Raw genomic sequence first — 18,022 nt, forward strand, 5'->3', positions numbered from 1 at the left:
AAGCTGACTCTTCCGCCCAAATGTTACAGAACGCCATTAACAGCACCTCTCTACACTCAGGATACAGAATTCTCGGTAACTGCGTCTGCTGCACTCAGGCTACAGAATGCAGGTATACTGCATCTCTCTACACCCAGGTTACAGAATTGCCCTAAGCTACCACTTGAACATTCTGGCTGCAGAACTCGAAACCATGAATCTGTACACTCAGCATACAGAGCTCTTGTAAACTGCTTCTCTCTACTCCCAGGCTACAGCAGTCCCATACAGTGTGTTTCATACACCTCGGTTACAGAATTGCAGTATAGTGCGTGGCCTAACCCCAAGCCACAGAACTACCGCTAACAGCATCTCCTGCACTCAGGCTACAGAACGCAGGTATACTGCATCTCTCTACACCCAGGTTACAGAACTGCCCTAAGCTACCACTTCTATACTCTGGCTGCAGAACTCCCACAAACCATGGCTCTGTACACTCAGCATACAGAGCTCTTGTAAACTGCTTCTCTCTACTCCCAGGCTACAGCACTGCTGTATACTGCGTTTGCCATCTCGTGAGCTACTGAACTCCCATATAGTGCGTATGCCTAACCCCAAGCTACAGAACTCCCATAAGCTGTGTCTTCCAACCAAAGGTTACAGAACGCCCATTAACAGTGCCTCTCTACATTCAGGATACAGAATTCTCGCTAAGTGCATCTGCTGCACTCAGGCTACAGAACGCACGTATACAGTGTCTCTCTTCACCCAGGTTACAGAACTGCCCCAAGCTAAAACTGCTACACTCAGGCTGCAGAACTCTCACAAACCATGGCTCTCTACACTCAGCATACAGAACTCTTGTAAACTGCTTCTCTCTGCTCCCAGGCTACAGCAGTCCCATACAGTGTGTTTCATACACTTTGGTTACAGAACTGCTGTATAGTGCGTAGGCCTAACCCCAAGCCACAGAACTACTGCTAACTGCATCTCTTGCACTCAGGCTACAGAACGCAGGTATACTGTGTCTCTCCACACCCAGGTTACACAACTCCCAGACGCTGGGTCTCCTACACTCAGGCTGCAGAACTCCCACAAATCACGTCTCTCTACACTCAGCATACAGAGCTCTTGTAAACTGCTTCTCTCTACTCCCAGGCTACAGCAATGCTGTATATGGCGTCTGCCATTCGTGAGCTACTGAACTCCCATATAGTGCGTATGCCTAACCCCAAGCTACAGAACTCCCATAAGCTAACTCTTCCACCCAAATGTTACAGAACGCCATTAACAGCACCTCTCTACACTCAGTATACAGAATTCTCGGTAACTGCGTCTGCTGCACTCAGGCTACAGAATGCAGGTATACTGCATCTCTCTACACCCAGGTTACAGAATTGCCCTAAGCTACCACTTGAACATTCTGGCTGCAGAACTCCCACAAACCATGAATCTGTACACTCAGCATACAGAGCTCTTGTAAACTGCTTCTCTCTACTCCCAGGCTACAGCAGTCCCATACAGTGTGTTTCATACACCTCGGTTACAGAATTGCAGTATAGTGCGTGGCCTAACCCCAAGCCACAGAACTACCGCTAACAGCATCTCCTGCACTCAGGCTACAGAACGCAGGTATACTGCATCTCTCTACACCCAGGTTACAGAACTGCCCTAAGCTACCACTTCTATACTCTGGCTGCAGAACTCCCACAAACCATGGCTCTGTACACTCAGCATACAGAGCTCTTGTAAACCTCTTCTCTACACACCCAGGATACAAGCGCTGCTGTATACTGCGTTTGCCAACTCGTGAGCTACTGAACTCCCATATAGTGCGTATGCCTAACCCCAAGCTACAGAACTACCATAAGCTGTTTCTTCCAACCAGAGGTTACAGAACGCCCATTAACAGTGCCTCTCTACATTCAGGATACAGAATTCTCGCTAAGTGCATCTGCTGCACTCAGGCTACAGAACGCACGTATACAGTGTCTCTCTTCACCCAGGTTACAGAACTGCCCTAAGCTAAAACTGCTACACTCAGGCTGCAGAACTCTCACAAACCATGGCTCTCTACACTCAGCATACAGAACTCTTGTAAACTGCTTCTCTCTACTCCCAGGCTACAGCACTGCTGTATACTGCGTTTGCCATCTCGTGAGCTACTGAACTCCCATATAGTGCGTATGCCTAACTTAAGCTACAGAACTCCCGTAAGCTGTGTCTTTTACCTAAAGTTACAAAATGCCCATTAACAGCACTTCTCTACACTCAAGCTACAGAACTCCCGCAAGCCATGGCTCTATACACTCAGCATACAGAACTCTAGTAAACTGCTTCTCTCTGCTCTTAGGCTACAGCAGTCCCATACAGTGTGTTTCATACACCTTGGTTACAGAACTGCTGTATAGTGCGTGGCCTAACCCCAAGCCACAGAACTACCGCTTAGAGCATCTCCTGCACTCAGGCTACAGAACGCAGGTATACTGCATCTCTCTACACCCAGGTTACAGAACTGCCCTAAGCTACCACTTCTATACTCTGGCTGCAGAACTCCCACAAACCATGGCTCTGTACACTCAGCATACAGAATGCTTGTAAACTGCTTCTCTCTACTCCCAGGCTACAGCACTGCTGTATACTGCGTTTGCCAACTCGTGAGCTACTGAACTCCCATATAGTGCGTATGCCTAACCCCAAGCTACAGAAGTCCCGTAAGCTGTGTCTTTTACCTAAAGTTACAAAATGCCCATTAACAGCACTTCTCTACACTCAAGCTACAGAACTCCCGCAAGTCATGGCTCTATACACTCAGCATACAGAACTCTTGTAAACTGCTTCTCTCTGCTCCCAGGCTACAGCACTCCCATACAGTGTGTTTCATACACTTTGGTTACAGAAATGCCGTATAGTGCATAGGCCTAACCCCCAGCCACAGAGCTACCACTAACTGCGTCTCCTGCACTCAGGCTACAGAATGAAGGTATACTGTGTCTCTCCACACCGAGGTTACAGAACTCCCAAACGCTGCATCTCCTACAGTCAGGCTGCAGAATTCCCACACACCATGTCTCTCTACACTCAGCATACAGAACTCTTGTAAACTGCTTCTCTCTACTCCCAGGCTACAGCACTGCTGTAGACGGCGTCTGCCAACCATGAGCTGCAGAACTCCCATATAGTGCGTATGCCTAACCCCAAGCTGCAGAACACCTGTAAGCTGTGTCTTCCCCCCTAAGGTTACAGAATGCCCATTAACAGCACTTCTTTATACTCAGGCTACAGAACTCCTTCTAACCGGGTCTCCTGAACTCAGGCTAAAGAACGCAGTTATACTGTGTCTCTCTACACCCAGGTTACAGAACTGCCCTAAGCTAAAACTGCTACACTCAGGCTGCAGAACTCCCACAAACCATGGCTCTGTACACTCAGCATACAGAACGCTTGTAAACTGCTTCTCTCTACTCCCAGGCTACAGCACTGCTGTATACTGCGTTTGCCAACTCGTGAGCTACTGAACTCCCATATAGTGCGTATGCCTAACCCCAAGCTACAGAAGTCCCGTAAGCTGTGTCTTTTACCTAAAGTTACAAAATGCCCATTAACAGCACTTCTCTACACTCAAGCTACAGAACTCCCGCAAGCCATGGCTCTATACTCTCAGCATACAGAACTCTTGTAAACTGCTTCTCTCTGCTCCCAGGCTACAGCTGTCCCATACAGTGTGTTTCATACACCTTGGTTACAGAACTGCTGTATAGTGCATAGGCCTAACCCCCAGCCACAGAGCTACCACTAACTGCGTCTCCTACACTTAGGCTACAGAACGCAGGTATACTGTGTCTCTCCACACCCAGGTTACACAACTCCCAGACGCTGGGTCTCCTACACTCAGGCTGCAGAACTCCCACAAATCATGTCTCTCTACACTCAGCAAACAGAGCTCTTGTAAACTGCTTCTCTCTACTCCCAGGCTACAGCAATGCTGTATATGGCGTCTGCCATTCGTGAGCTACTGAACTCCCATATAGGGCGTATGCCTAACCCCAAGCTACAGAACTCCCATAAGCTGTGTCTTCCAACCAAAGGTTACAGAACGCCCATTAACAGTGCCTCTCTACATTCAGGATACAGAATTCTCGCTAAGTGCATCTGCTGCACTCAGGCTACAGAACGCACGTATACAGTGTCTCTCTTCACCCAGGTTACAGAACTGCCCCAAGCTAAAACTGCTACACTCAGGCTGCAGAACTCTCACAAACAATGGCTATCTACACTCAGCATACAGAACTCTTGTAAACTGCTTCTCTCTACTCCCAGGCTACAGCAGTCCCATACAGTGTGTTTCATACACTTTGGTTACAGAACTGCTGTATAGTGCATAGGCCTAACCCCAAGCCACAGAACTACTGCTAACTGCATCTCTTGCACTCAGGCTACAGAACGCAGGTATACTGTGTCTCTCCACACCCAGGTTACACAACTCCCAGACGCTGGGTCTCCTACACTCAGGCTGCAGAACTCCCACAAATCATGTCTCTCTACAAAGCATACAGAGCTCTTGTAAACTGCTTCTCTCTACTCCCAGGCTACAGCAATGCTGTATATGGCGTCTGCCATTCGTGAGCTACTGAACTCCCATATAGGGCGTATGCCTAACCCCAAGCTACAGAACTCCCATAAGCTGACTCTTCCGCCCAAATGTTACAGAACGCCATTAACAGCACCTCTCTACACTCAGGATACAGAATTCTCGGTAACTGCGTCTGCTGCACTCAGGCTACAGAATGCAGGTATACTGCATCTCTCTACACCCAGGTTACAGAATTGCCCTAAGCTACCACTTGAACATTCTGGCTGCAGAACTCGAAACCATGAATCTGTACACTCAGCATACAGAGCTCTTGTAAACTGCTTCTCTCTAATCCCAGGCTACAGCAGTCCCATACAGTGTGTTTCATACACCTCAGTTACAGAATTGCAGTATAGTGCGTGGCCTAACCCCAAGCCACAGAACTACCGCTAACAGCATCTCCTGCACTCAGGCTACAGAATGCAGGTATACTGCATCTCTCTACACCCAGGTTACAGAACTGCCCTAAGCTACCACTTCTATACTCTGGCTGCAGAACTCCCACAAACCATGGCTCTGTACACTCAGCATACAGAACGCTTGTAAACTGCTTCTCTCTACTCCCAGGCTACAGCACTGCTGTATACTGCGTTTGCCAACTCGTGAGCTACTGAACTCCCATATAGTGCGTATGCCTAACCCCAAGCTACAGAAGTCCCGTAAGCTGTGTCTTTTACCTAAAGTTACAAAATGCCCATTAACAGCACTTCTCTACACACAAGCTACAGAACTCCCGCAAGCCATGGCTCTATACACTCGGCATACAGAACTCTTGTAAACTGCTTCTCTCTGCTCCCAGGCTACAGCACTCCCATACAGTGTGTTTCATACACCTTGGTTACAGAACTGCTGTATAGTGCGTAGGCCTAACCCCCAGCCACAGAACTACTGCTAACTGTGTCTCTTCCACTCAGGCTACAGAACGCAGGTATACTGTGTCTCTCCACACCCAGGTTACACAACTCCCAGACGCTGGGTCTCCTACACTCAGGCTGCAGAACTCCCACAAATCATGTCTCTCTACACTCAGCATACAGAGCGCTTGTAAACTGCTACTCTCTACTCCCAGGCTACAGCAATGCTGTATACTGCGTTTGCCATCTCGTGAGCTACTGAACTCCCATATAGTGCGTATGCCTAACCCCAAGCTACAGAAGTCCCGTAAGCTGTGTCTTTTACCTAAAGTTACAAAATGCCCATTAACAGCACTTCTCTACACTCAAGCTACAGAACTCCCGCAAGCCATGGCTCTATACTCTCAGCATACAGAACTCTTGTAAACTGCTTCTCTCTGCTCCCAGGCTACAGCACTCCCATACAGTGTGTTTCATACACCTTGGTTACAGAACTGCTGTATAGTGCATAGGCCTAACCCCCAGCCACAGAGCTACCACTAACTGCGTCTCCTGCACTCAGGCTACAGAACGCAGGTATACTGTGTCTCTCCACACCCAGGTTACACAACTCCCAGACGCTGGGTCTCCTACACTCAGGCTGCAGAACTCCCACAAATCATGTCTCTCTACAAAGCATACAGAGCTCTTGTAAACTGCTTCTCTCTACTCCCAGGCTACAGCAATGCTGTATATGGCGTCTGCCATTCGTGAGCTACTGAACTCCCATATAGTGCGTATGCCTAACCCCAAGCTACAGAACTCCCATAAGCTGACTCTTCCGCCCAAATGTTACAGAACGCCATTAACAGCACCTCTCTACACTCAGGATACAGAATTCTCGGTAACTGCGTCTGCTGCACTCAGGCTACAGAACGCAGGTATACTGCATCTCTCTACACCCAGGTTACAGAACTGCCCTAAGCTACCACTTCTACACTCTGGCTGCAGAACTCCCACAAACCATGGCTCTGTACACTCAGCATACAGAGCTCTTGTAAACTGCTTCTCTCTACTCCCAGGCTACAGCACTGCTCTATACTGCGTTTGCCATCTCGTGAGCTACTGAACTCCCATATAGTGCGTATGCCTAACCCCAAGCTACAGAACTCCCATAAGCTGTGTCTTCCAACCAAAGGTTACAGAACGCCCATTAACAGTGCCTCTCTACATTCAGGATACAGAATTCTCGCTAAGTGCATCTGCTGCACTCAGGCTACAGAACGCACGTATACAGTGTCTCTCTTCACCCAGGTTACAGAACTGCCCCAAGCTAAAACTGCTACACTCAGGCTGCAGAACTCTCACAAACAATGGCTATCTACACTCAGCATACAGAACTCTTGTAAACTGCTTCTCTCTACTCCCAGGCTACAGCAGTCCCATACAGTGTGTTTCATACACTTTGGTTACAGAACTGCTGTATAGTGCGTAGGCCTAACCCCAAGCCACAGAACTACTGCTAACTGCATCTCTTGCACTCAGGCTACAGAACGCAGGTATACTGTGTCTCTCCACACCCAGGTTACACAACTCCCAGACGCTGGGTCTCCTACACTCAGGCTGCAGAACTCCCACAAATCATGTCTCTCTACACTCAGCATACAGAGCTCTTGTAAACTGCTTCTCTCTACTCCCAGGCTACAAGCGCTGCTGTATATGGCGTCTGCCAACTCGTGAGCTACTGAACTCCCATATAGTGCGTATGCCTAACCCCAAGCTACAGAACTCCCATAAGCTAACTCTTCCGCCCAAATGTTACAGAACGCCATTAACAGCACCTCTCTACACTCAGGATACAGAATTCTCGGTAACTGCGTCTGCTGCACTCAGGCTACAGAATGCAGGTATACTGCATCTCTCTACACCCAGGTTACAGAACTGCCCTAAGCTACCACTTCAACATTCTGGCTGCAGAACTCCCACAAACCATGGCTCTGTACACTCAGCATACAGAGCTCTTGTAAACTGCTTCTCTCTACTCCCAGGCTACAGCAGTCCCATACAGTGTGTTTCATACACCTCAGTTACAGAATTGCAGTATAGTGCGTGGCCTAACCCCAAGCCACAGAACTACCGCTAACAGCATCTCCTGCACTCAGGCTACAGAATGCAGGTATACTGCATCTCTCTACACCCAGGTTACAGAACTGCCCTAAGCTACCACTTCTATACTCTGGCTGCAGAACTCCCACAAACCATGGCTCTGTACACTCAGCATACAGAACACTTGTAAACTGCTTCTCTCTACTCCCAGGCTACAGCACTGCTGTATACTGCGTTTGCCAACTCGTGAGCTACTGAACTCCCATATAGTGCGTATGCCTAACCCCAAGGTACAGAAGTCCCGTAAGCTGTGTCTTTTACCTAAAGTTACAAAATGCCCATTAACAGCACTTCTCTACACACAAGCTACAGAACTCCCGCAAGCCATGGCTCTATACTCTCAGCAAACAGAACTCTTGTAAACTGCTTCTCTCTGCTCCCAGGCTACAGCACTCCCATACAGTGTGTTTCATACACCTTGGTTACAGAACTGCTGTATAGTGCGTAGGCCTAACCCCCAGCCACAGAACTACTGCTAACTGCGTCTCTTGCACTCAGGCTACAGAACGCAGGTATACTGTGTCTCTCCACACCCAGGTTACACAACTCCCAGACGCTGGGTCTCCTACACTCAGGCTGCAGAACTCCCACAAATCATGTCTCTCTACACTCAGCATACAGAGCTCTTGTAAACTGCTTCTCTCTACTCCCAGGCTACAGCAATGCTGTATATGGCGTCTGCCATTCGTGAGCTACTGAACTCCCATATAGGGCGTATGCCTAACCCCAAGCTACAGAACTCCCATAAGCTGACTCTTCCGCCCAAATGTTACAGAACGCCATTAACAGCACCTCTCTACACTCAGGATACAGAATTCTCGGTAACTGCGTCTGCTGCACTCAGGCTACAGAATGCAGGTATACTGCATCTCTCTACACCCAGGTTACAGAACTGCCCTAAGCTACCACTTCAACATTCTGGCTGCAGAACTCCCACAAACCATGGCTCTGTACACTCAGCACACAGAGCTCTTGTAAACTGCTTCTCTCTACTCCCAGGCTACAGCTGTCCCATACAGTGTGTTTCATACACCTCGGTTACAGAATTGCAGTATAGTGCATGGCCTAACCCCAAGCCACAGAACTACCGCTAACAGCATCTCCTGCACTCAGGCTACAGAACGCAGGTATACTGCATCTCTCTACACCCAGGTTACAGAACTGCCCTAAGCTACCACTTCTATACTCTGGCTGCAGAACTCCCACAAACCATGGCTCTGTACACTCAGCATACAGAACGCTTGTAAACTGCTTCTCTCTACTCCCAGGCTACAGCACTGCTGTATACTGCGTTTGCCAACTCGTGAGCTACTGAACTCCCATATAGTGCGTATGCCTAACCCCAAGCTACAGAAGTCCCGTAAGCTGTGTCTTTTACAGTTACAAAATGCCCATTAACAGCACTTCTCTACACACAAGCTACAGAACTCCCGCAAGCCATGGCTCTATACTCTCAACAAACAGAACTCTTGTAAACTGCTTCTCTCTGCTCCCAGGCCACAGCACTCCCATACAGTGTGTTTCATACACTTTGGTTACAGAAATGCCGTATAGTGCATAGGCCTAACCCCCAGCCACAGAGCTACCACTAACTGCGTCTCCTGCACTCAGGCTACAGAATGAAGGTATACTGTGTCTCTTCACACCGAGGTTACAGAACTCCCAAACGCTGCATCTCCTACAGTCAGGCTGCAGAATTCCCACACACCATGTCTCTCTACACTCAGCATACAGAACTCTTGTAAACTGCTTCTCTCTACTCCCAGGCTACAGCACTGCTGTAGACGGCATCTGCCAACCATGAGCTGCAGAACTCCCATATAGTGCGTATGCCTAACCCCAAGCTGCAGAACACCTGTAAGCTGTGTCTTCCCCCCTAAGGTTACAGAATGCCCATTAACAGCACTTCTTTATACTCAGGCTACAGAACTCCTTCTAACCGGGTCTCCTGAACTCAGGCTAAAGAACGCAGTTATACTGTGTCTCTCTACACCCAGGTTACAGAACTGCCCTAAGCTAAAACTGCTACACTCAGGCTGCAGAACTCCCACAAACCATGGCTCTGTACACTCAGCATACAGAACGCTTGTAAACTGCTTCTCTCTACTCCCAGGCTACAGCACTGCTGTATACTGCGTTTGCCAACTCGTGAGCTACTGAACTCCCATATAGTGCGTATGCCTAACCCCAAGCTACAGAAGTCCCGTAAGCTGTGTCTTTTACCTAAAGTTACAAAATGCCCATTAACAGCACTTCTCTACACTCAAGCTACAGAACTCCCGCAAGCCATGGCTCTATACTCTCAGCATACATAACTCTTGTAAACTGCTTCTCTCTGCTCCCAGGCTACAGCTGTCCCATACAGTGTGTTTCATACACCTTGGTTACAGAACTGCTGTATAGTGCATAGGCCTAACCCCCAGCCACAGAGCTACCACTAACTGCGTCTCCTACACTTAGGCTACAGAACGCAGGTATACTGTGTCTCTCCACACCCAGGTTACACAACTCCCAGACGCTGGGTCTCCTACACTCAGGCTGCAGAACTCCCACAAATCATGTCTCTCTACAAAGCATACAGAGCTCTTGTAAACTGCTTCTCTCTACTCCCAGGCTACAGCAATGCTGTATATGGCGTCTGCCATTCGTGAGCTACTGAACTCCCATATAGGGCGTATGCCTAACCCCAAGCTACAGAACTCCCATAAGCTGTGTCTTCCAACCAAAGGTTACAGAACGCCCATTAACAGTGCCTCTCTACATTCAGGATACAGAATTCTCGCTAAGTGCATCTGCTGCACTCAGGCTACAGAACGCACGTATACAGTGTCTCTCTTCACCCAGGTTACAGAACTGCCCCAAGCTAAAACTGCTACACTCAGGCTGCAGAACTCTCACAAACAATGGCTATCTACACTCAGCATACAGAACTCTTGTAAACTGCTTCTCTCTACTCCCAGGCTACAGCAGTCCCATACAGTGTGTTTCATACACTTTGGTTACAGAACTGCTGTATAGTGCGTAGGCCTAACCCCAAGCCACAGAACTACTGCTAACTGCATCTCTTGCACTCAGGCTACAGAACGCAGGTATACTGTGTCTCTCCACACCCAGGTTACACAACTCCCAGACGCTGGGTCTCCTACACTCAGGCTGCAGAACTCCCACAAATCATGTCTCTCTACAAAGCATACAGAGCTCTTGTAAACTGCTTCTCTCTACTCCCAGGCTACAAGCGCTGCTGTATATGGCGTCTGCCATTCGTGAGCTACTGAACTCCCATATAGGGCGTATGCCTAACCCCAAGCTACAGAACTCCCATAAGCTGACTCTTCCGCCCAAATGTTACAGAACGCCATTAACAGCACCTCTCTACACTCAGGATACAGAATTCTCGGTAACTGCGTCTGCTGCACTCAGGCTACAGAATGCAGGTATACTGCATCTCTCTACACCCAGGTTACAGAACTGCCCTAAGCTACCACTTCAACATTCTGGCTGCAGAACTCCCACAAACCATGGCTCTGTACACTCAGCACACAGAGCTCTTGTAAACTGCTTCTCTCTACTCCCAGGCTACAGCTGTCCCATACAGTGTGTTTCATACACCTCGGTTACAGAATTGCAGTATAGTGCATGGCCTAACCCCAAGCCACAGAACTACCGCTAACAGCATCTCCTGCACTCAGGGTACAGAACGCAGGTATACTGCATCTCTCTACACCCAGGTTACAGAACTGCCCTAAGCTACCACTTCTATACTCTGGCTGCAGAACTCCCACAAACCATGGCTCTGTACACTCAGCATACAGAACGCTTGTAAACTGCTTCTCTCTACTCCCAGGCTACAGCACTGCTGTATACTGCGTTTGCCAACTCGTGAGCTACTGAACTCCCATATAGTGCGTATGCCTAACCCCAAGCTACAGAAGTCCCGTAAGCTGTGTCTTTTACCTAAAGTTACAAAATGCCCATTAACAGCACTTCTCTACACACAAGCTACAGAACTCCCGCAAGCCATGGCTCTATACTCTCAGCAAACAGAACTCTTGTAAACTGCTTCTCTCTGCTCCCAGGCTACAGCTGTCCCATACAGTGTGTTTCATACACCTTGGTTACAGAACTGCTGTATAGTGCGTAGGCCTAACCCCCAGCCACAGAACTACTGCTAACTGCGTCTCTTGCACTCAGGCTACAGAACGCAGGTATACTGTGTCTCTCCACACCCAGGTTACACAACTCCCAGACGCTGGGTCTCCTACACTCAGGCTGCAGAACTCCCACAAATCATGTCTCTCTACACTCAGCATACAGAGCTCTTGTAAACTGCTTCTCTCTACTCCCAGGCTACAGCAATGCTGTATATGGCGTCTGCCATTCGTGAGCTACTGAACTCCCATATAGGGCGTATGCCTAACCCCAAGCTACAGAACTCCCATAAGCTGACTCTTCCGCCCAAATGTTACAGAACGCCATTAACAGCACCTCTCTACACTCAGGATACAGAATTCTCGGTAACTGCGTCTGCTGCACTCAGGCTACAGAATGCAGGTATACTGCATCTCTCTACACCCAGGTTACAGAACTGCCCTAAGCTACCACTTCAACATTCTGGCTGCAGAACTCCCACAAACCATGGCTCTGTACACTCAGCACACAGAGCTCTTGTAAACTGCTTCTCTCTACTCCCAGGCTACAGCTGTCCCATACAGTGTGTTTCATACACCTCGGTTACAGAATTGCAGTATAGTGCATGGCCTAACCCCAAGCCACAGAACTACCGCTAACAGCATCTCCTGCACTCAGGCTACAGAACGCAGGTATACTGCATCTCTCTACACCCAGGTTACAGAACTGCCCTAAGCTACCACTTCTATACTCTGGCTGCAGAACTCCCACAAACCATGGCTCTGTACACTCAGCATACAGAACGCTTGTAAACTGCTTCTCTCTACTCCCAGGCTACAGCACTGCTGTATACTGCGTTTGCCAACTCGTGAGCTACTGAACTCCCATATAGTGCGTATGCCTAACCCCAAGCTACAGAAGTCCCGTAAGCTGTGTCTTTTACAGTTACAAAATGCCCATTAACAGCACTTCTCTACACACAAGCTACAGAACTCCCGCAAGCCATGGCTCTATACTCTCAACAAACAGAACTCTTGTAAACTGCTTCTCTCTGCTCCCAGGCCACAGCACTCCCATACAGTGTGTTTCATACACTTTGGTTACAGAAATGCCGTATAGTGCATAGGCCTAACCCCCAGCCACAGAGCTACCACTAACTGCGTCTCCTGCACTCAGGCTACAGAATGAAGGTATACTGTGTCTCTTCACACCGAGGTTACAGAACTCCCAAACGCTGCATCTCCTACAGTCAGGCTGCAGAATTCCCACACACCATGTCTCTCTACACTCAGCATACAGAACTCTTGTAAACTGCTTCTCTCTACTCCCAGGCTACAGCACTGCTGTAGACGGCATCTGCCAACCATGAGCTGCAGAACTCCCATATAGTGCGTATGCCTAACCCCAAGCTGCAGAACACCTGTAAGCTGTGTCTTCCCCCCTAAGGTTACAGAATGCCCATTAACAGCACTTCTTTATACTCAGGCTACAGAACTCCTTCTAACCGGGTCTCCTGAACTCAGGCTAAAGAACGCAGTTATACTGTGTCTCTCTACACCCAGGTTACAGAACTGCCCTAAGCTAAAACTGCTACACTCAGGCTGCAGAACTCCCACAAACCATGGCTCTGTACACTCAGCATACAGAACGCTTGTAAACTGCTTCTCTCTACTCCCAGGCTACAGCACTGCTGTATACTGCGTTTGCCAACTCGTGAGCTACTGAACTCCCATATAGTGCGTATGCCTAACCCCAAGCTACAGAAGTCCCGTAAGCTGTGTCTTTTACCTAAAGTTACAAAATGCCCATTAACAGCACTTCTCTACACTCAAGCTACAGAACTCCCGCAAGCCATGGCTCTATACTCTCAGCATACATAACTCTTGTAAACTGCTTCTCTCTGCTCCCAGGCTACAGCTGTCCCATACAGTGTGTTTCATACACCTTGGTTACAGAACTGCTGTATAGTGCATAGGCCTAACCCCCAGCCACAGAGCTACCACTAACTGCGTCTCCTACACTTAGGCTACAGAACGCAGGTATACTGTGTCTCTCCACACCCAGGTTACACAACTCCCAGACGCTGGGTCTCCTACACTCAGGCTGCAGAACTCCCACAAATCATGTCTCTCTACAAAGCATACAGAGCTCTTGTAAACTGCTTCTCTCTACTCCCAGGCTACAGCAATGCTGTATATGGCGTCTGCCATTCGTGAGCTACTGAACTCCCATATAGGGCGTATGCCTAACCCCAAGCTACAGAACTCCCATAAGCTGTGTCTTCCAACCAAAGGTTACAGAACGCCCATTAACAGTGCCTCTCTACATTCAGGATACAGAATTCTCGCTAAGTGCATCTGCTGCACTCAGGCTACAGAACGCACGTATACAGTGTCTCTCTTCACCCAGGTTACAGAACTGCCCCAAGCTAAAACTGCTACACTCAGGCTGCAGAACTCTCACAAACAATGGCTATCTACACTCAGCATACAGAACTCTTGTAAACTGCTTCTCTCTACTCCCAGGCTACAGCAGTCCCATACAGTGTGTTTCATACACTTTGGTTACAGAACTGCTGTATAGTGCGTAGGCCTAACCCCAAGCCACAGAACTACTGCTAACTGCATCTCTTGCACTCAGGCTACAGAACGCAGGTATACTGTGTCTCTCCACACCCAGGTTACACAACTCCCAGACGCTGGGTCTCCTACACTCAGGCTGCAGAACTCCCACAAATCATGTCTCTCTACAAAGCATACAGAGCTCTTGTAAACTGCTTCTCTCTACTCCCAGGCTACAAGCGCTGCTGTATATGGCGTCTGCCATTCGTGAGCTACTGAACTCCCATATAGGGCGTATGCCTAACCCCAAGCTACAGAACTCCCATAAGCTGACTCTTCCGCCCAAATGTTACAGAACGCCATTAACAGCACCTCTCTACACTCAGGATACAGAATTCTCGGTAACTGCGTCAGCTGCACTCAGGCTACAGAATGCAGGTATACTGCATCTCTCTACACCCAGGTTACAGAATTGCCCTACGCTACCACTTGAACATTCTGGCTGCAGAACTCGAAACCATGAATCTGTACACTCAGCATACAGAGCTCTTGTAAACTGCTTCTCTCTAATCCCAGGCTACAGCAGTCCCATACAGTGTGTTTCATACACCTCGGTTACAGAATTGCAGTATAGTGCGTGGCCTAACCCCAAGCCACAGAACTACCGCTAACAGCATCTCCTGCACTCAGGCTACAGAACGCAGGTATACTGCATCTCTCTACACCCAGGTTACAGAACTGCCCTAAGCTACCACTTCTATACTCTGGCTGCAGAACTCCCACAAACCATGGCTCTGTACACTCAGCATACAGAACGCTTGTAAACTGCTTCTCTCTACTCCCAGGCTACAGCACTGCTGTATACTGCGTTTGCCAACTCGTGAGCTACTGAACTCCCATATAGTGCGTATGCCTAACCCCAAGCTACAGAAGTCCCGTAAGCTGTGTCTTTTACCTAAAGTTACAAAATGCCCATTAACAGCACTTCTCTACACACAAGCTACAGAACACCCGCAAGTCATGGCTCTATACACTCGGCATACAGAACTCTTGTAAACTGCTTCTCTCTGCTCCCAGGCTACAGCACTCCCATACAGTGTGTTTCATACACCTTGGTTACAGAACTGCTGTATAGTGCGTAGGCCTAACCCCCAGCCACAGAACTACTGCTAACTGTGTCTCTTCCACTCAGGCTACAGAACGCAGGTATACTGTGTCTCTCCACACCCAGGTTACACAACTCCCAGACGCTGGGTCTCCTACACTCAGGCTGCAGAACTCCCACAAATCATGTCTCTCTACACTCAGCATACAGAGCGCTTGTAAACTGCTACTCTCTACTCCCAGGCTACAGCAATGCTGTATACTGCGTTTGCCATCTCGTGAGCTACTGAACTCCCATATAGTGCGTATGCCTAACCCCAAGCTACAGAAGTCCCGTAAGCTGTGTCTTTTACCTAAAGTTACAAAATGCCCATTAACAGCACTTCTCTACACTCAAGCTACAGAACTCCCGCAAGCCATGGCTCTATACTCTCAGCATACAGAACTCTTGTAAACTGCTTCTCTCTGCTCCCAGGCTACAGCACTCCCATACAGTGTGTTTCATACACCTTGGTTACAGAACTGCTGTATAGTGCATAGGCCTAACCCCCAGCCACAGAGCTACCACTAACTGCGTCTCCTGCACTCAGGCTACAGAACGCAGGTATACTGTGTCTCTCCACACCCAGGTTACACAACTCCCAGACGCTGGGTCTCCTACACTCAGGCTGCAGAACTCCCACAAATCATGTCTCTCTACAAAGCATACAGAGCTCTTGTAAACTGCTTCTCTCTACTCCCAGGCTACAGCAATGCTGTATATGGCGTCTGCCATTCGTGAGCTACTGAACTCCCATATAGTGCGTATGCCTAACCCCAAGCTACAGAACTCCCATAAGCTAACTCTTCCGCCCAAATGTTACAGAACGCCATTAACAGCACCTCTCTACACTCAGGATACAGAATTCTCGGTAACTGCGTCTGCTGCACTCAGGCTACAGAACGCAGGTATACTGCATCTCTCTACACCCAGGTTACAGAACTGCCCTAAGCTACCACTTCTACACTCTGGCTGCAGAACTCCCACAAACCATGGCTCTGTACACTCAGCATACAGAGCTCTTGTAAACTGCTTCTCTCTACTCCCAGGCTACAGCACTGCTCTATACTGCGTTTGCCATCTCGTGAGCTACTGAACTCCCATATAGTGCGTATGCCTAACCCCAAGCTACAGAACTCCCATAAGCTGTGTCTTCCAACCAAAGGTTACAGAACGCCCATTAACAGTGCCTCTCTACATTCAGGATACAGAATTCTCGCTAAGTGCATCTGCTGCACTCAGGCTACAGAACGCACGTATACAGTGTCTCTCTTCACCCAGGTTACAGAACTGCCCCAAGCTAAAACTGCTACACTCAGGCTGCAGAACTCTCACAAACAATGGCTATCTACACTCAGCATACAGAACTCTTGTAAACTGCTTCTCTCTACTCCCAGGCTACAGCAGTCCCATACAGTGTGTTTCATACACTTTGGTTACAGAACTGCTGTATAGTGCGTAGGCCTAACCCCAAGCCACAGAACTACTGCTAACTGCATCTCTTGCACTCAGGCTACAGAACGCAGGTATACTGTGTCTCTCCACACCCAGGTTACACAACTCCCAGACGCTGGGTCTCCTACACTCAGGCTGCAGAACTCCCACAAATCACGTCTCTCTACACTCAGCATACAGAGCTCTTGTAAACTGCTTCTCTCTACTCCCAGGCTACAAGCGCTGCTGTATATGGCGTCTGCCAACTCGTGAGCTACTGAACTCCCATATAGTGCGTATGCCTAACCCCAAGCTACAGAACTCCCATAAGCTAACTCTTCCGCCCAAATGTTACAGAACGCCATTAACAGCACCTCTCTACACTCAGGATACAGAATTCTCGGTAACTGCGTCTGCTGCACTCAGGCTACAGAATGCAGGTATACTGCATCTCTCTACACCCAGGTTACAGAACTGCCCTAAGCTACCACTTCAACATTCTGGCTGCAGAACTCCCACAAACCATGGCTCTGTACACTCAGCATACAGAGCTCTTGTAAACTGCTTCTCTCTACTCCCAGGCTACAGCAGTCCCATACAGTGTGTTTCATACACCTCAGTTACAGAATTGCAGTATAGTGCGTGGCCTAACCCCAAGCCACAGAACTACCGCTAACAGCATCTCCTGCACTCAGGCTACAGAATGCAGGTATACTGCATCTCTCTACACCCAGGTTACAGAACTGCCCTAAGCTACCACTTCTATACTCTGGCTGCAGAACTCCCACAAACCATGGCTCTGTACACTCAGCATACAGAACACTTGTAAACTGCTTCTCTCTACTCCCAGGCTACAGCACTGCTGTATACTGCGTTTGCCAACTTGTGAGCTACTGAACTCCCATATAGTGCGTATGCCTAACCCCAAGGTACAGAAGTCCCGTAAGCTGTGTCTTTTACCTAAAGTTACAAAATGCCCATTAACAGCACTTCTCTACACACAAGCTACAGAACTCCCGCAAGCCATGGCTCTATACTCTCAGCAAACAGAACTCTTGTAAACTGCTTCTCTCTGCTCCCAGGCTACAGCACTCCCATACAGTGTGTTTCATACACCTTGGTTACAGAACTGCTGTATTGTGCG

This window comes from Lepus europaeus, unplaced genomic scaffold, assembly GCF_033115175.1.
Source record: "Lepus europaeus isolate LE1 unplaced genomic scaffold, mLepTim1.pri SCAFFOLD_30, whole genome shotgun sequence".
Classification (NCBI taxonomy): Eukaryota; Metazoa; Chordata; class Mammalia; order Lagomorpha; family Leporidae; genus Lepus; species Lepus europaeus.